The sequence below is a fragment of the Sciurus carolinensis genome, unplaced genomic scaffold (assembly GCF_902686445.1).
Source record: "Sciurus carolinensis unplaced genomic scaffold, mSciCar1.2, whole genome shotgun sequence".
NCBI classification, from domain to species: Eukaryota; Metazoa; Chordata; class Mammalia; order Rodentia; family Sciuridae; genus Sciurus; species Sciurus carolinensis.
Genome location: NW_025920158.1, coordinates 319,945 through 322,897, shown reverse-complemented (window position 1 = coordinate 322,897; position 2,953 = coordinate 319,945). Strand labels below are relative to the sequence as shown.

The 2,953-nt window shown below is 33.2% G+C and overlaps 1 pseudogene; it reads left to right on the top strand.

Annotated features, from left to right (window-relative positions):
• The first annotated feature begins 678 nt into the window (after window positions 1-678).
• LOC124974643 (60S ribosomal protein L26-like) lies at window positions 679-1,110 on the top strand (annotated as a pseudogene).
• Window positions 1,111-2,953: the final 1,843 nt, after the last annotated feature.

The window sequence follows — 2,953 nt, the reverse complement described above, 5'->3', positions numbered from 1 at the left end:
TCCGTTTCTTGTTCCACATTGATTTTATATGGTGCTTACTTTTTATCAGATTAGTTGCTAAAGACCCCAGCTTCTTAAAGAAATGATATCATTGAAAGGAATGTTTTGTGAGCTATTTTTGAAACTGTGAATTACCTTACATGGTAGTTTGTAAGTTGATGTCAATTATTGCTGTTTCCCTAAAATATTAGTGCAGTCCTGTAATGTCCCTGTGAAGTTACTGTAGTGTCCCAGTGTGCCTTGGTGTACACAGCTAGGGAAATATGTTCTAGAGGAGAAGGATTCTTCTTGGTTCCTTCTGGGTCATATGGTCAAGGGAATAGGTTATGATTTGGTTAACCTGGGTAATTTCACACTCCTTTGTTTGGAAAGGTATAATATTCCATTGTTTGAATGTAGAAGTTTACCTACTTCCATGTAAAAATTATAAACAGGAGAAAAATTAACATCTTGTATATATACCTTCATGTCTTTCTATAACAGGTTCTAGTAAGTCTTACATAACAAACTAGAAAAAATTATAGGGTTGAAAGCATGATGTGTGGGCTTTTAAAGGTAGCTGAATAATTAAGAATCAAATACCTAATATAAGAGCTAAAGCTATCAAATTTTTTGTATAAAACTGAGGAAATTGGCCTCTTCCCTTTTGCAGCCATCGCTGAAGCAGCATTGGCTAAAATGATGTTCAATCCTTTTGTGACTTCTGACTGAAGCAAGAACCACAAAAGGCATTTCAATGCACTGTCACACATTCACAGGAAGATTATGTCCTTCTGTCTTTCCAAAGAGCTGAGAGAGAAGTACAATGTTCCATCTATGCCCATGCCATAGGATGATGAAGTTCAGGTTGTGCAAGGACACTATAAAGGTCAGCAGATTGGCAAAGTGGTCTACAGGAAGAAATATGTCATCTATATTGAACAGGTGCAGTGGGAAAAGGCTAATGGCACAACTGTCCATGTGGGCATTCACCCCAGCAAGGTGGTTATCACCAGACTAAAACTGGGTTAAGACCGCAAAAAGATCCTGGAACGGAAGGTCAAGTCTCGCCAAGTAGGAAAGGAAAAGGGCAAATATAAAGAAGAAACAATTGAGAAGATGCAGGAATAAAGTAACCATATTTACAAGATGCATTAAAAACTGCTAAAATGAAAAAAAAAAACTGAGGAAATTGCCATGACATTGCACTTGGTGATGATTTTTTTGGATACAATACCAGAAAAAATCAACAAAAGAAAAATAATTGAACTTCAACAAAATTAGAATTGTGCATCACCAGGTATTTGGTAATAGTGAAAAGGCAAATCAAGAGAGAGGAAATATTTGCAAATTATGTTTTTTAATGTATCTAATAAGGAACTAAAAGACATACAGAACTTCAGTTCAACATGAATAACTGCAGTTCAACAATAGAAAAAAAAACAGTGCAGAAATAGGCAAAATAGGATTTGGCAATGCACTTCATGGTGTAGATCCCTAAGAAGGGAAATCAGGAACTCAGATTTTTGGCCACCATTTTTCATAAGATTATTCATGTAATCAAAAGGTAGAAGCCAAAAGTCCATCAGCAGATGAATTAACCAACAAAAATGTGGGATATTTTATTGGAATGGAATATTACTCAGTCTGAAAAATAATGTAGTAGTGATATATACTACATATAGAGGAATCTTGTAAATAATGCAAAAAGCTAAATAAGCCAGACACAAAGGAACAAATAACATTAGTTCACGTATTTGATAAACCTGTAGGCTAATTCATAGAGACAAATTAGAATGGTGGTTACCAGGGACTGAAGAGAAACAATGGGAAGTTATAATTTAATGGGTGTAGTGTTGCAGTTTAGGATGGTGAAAAGGTTCTGGACATAGGTAGTGGTGATGGTTGCACAATGGTGTGAATGTACTTAAAATGTTTATACTGTACACTTAAAAATAGTTAAAATTTTAAGTATTGGATATGTCTTACCACAATTTTAAAAACTTGAAATATGCACACTCTAAATATGTGCAATTTGTATTTTTTAGTTGTTTATGAAACTTTATTTGTATGTGGTGCTCAGAATTGAACCCAGTGCCTCACACCTGCTAGGAAAGCGCTCTATCCCTGAGCTACAATGCCAGCCCCTGACAGGTATTTCTTCATAATATTTTTAGAAAAAGATATCTGGTTAATTAATAAATTTGTTAAGACATTAAAGATGAAATAATAAACTGTATAGCTTTGAAATACAATTTGTTCAACCTCATATCTTAAAATGAGAACAAATCTGTGGAACAGAGACAAGCATAGATATATTTTTACATTAGGAAATTTTTTAATTATTCATAGTAGCATGTTCATCCATAAGGATGAAAATATGCTTTATTACTAAACAGTGCAAACATATCAGAGTGTCACTTTCCTTATTACTAATTGTTTTATCATATGGGTGAGAGAAGTAAATGGGTTAGTTTTATAATGGATTAGGCTTAGACTCTCTGATATTTAATGCTCTTATCAGTGATATATATGATAAAATAGGGATTATATTCATAAAGTTCACAGATAACTTGTCAACCCTTAGAATTAGGGTTCAGAATTATCTTGACAAATGAGAAGGGATTGTAAAGAGTAAAGGATTTTCAGACAATAGATAGTAAAGAGTATACATTAGATGATAGTAAATTACTTATGAAAATCTTATGGGAGAATAAACCTATAAAATACAATATTACATGAAAATATGACATGTATATAATATTTAAGGGTTACCCTCTTGCTTTTTGTCTATGAGCAATATTATTTAATGGCAAGTTTAGCCAAAAGAGTGTAATTATTTTATTTAATGAAGGTAGTATGGAATAGAAGTTTACAGTACAAATTATGGAGCCAGAATGCCTATGTTTGGGTTTGTTTCTCCACTTAGCTGATGTAGGCTTGGTAAAGTAACTTCCTTCTGTATTTTTTTAGT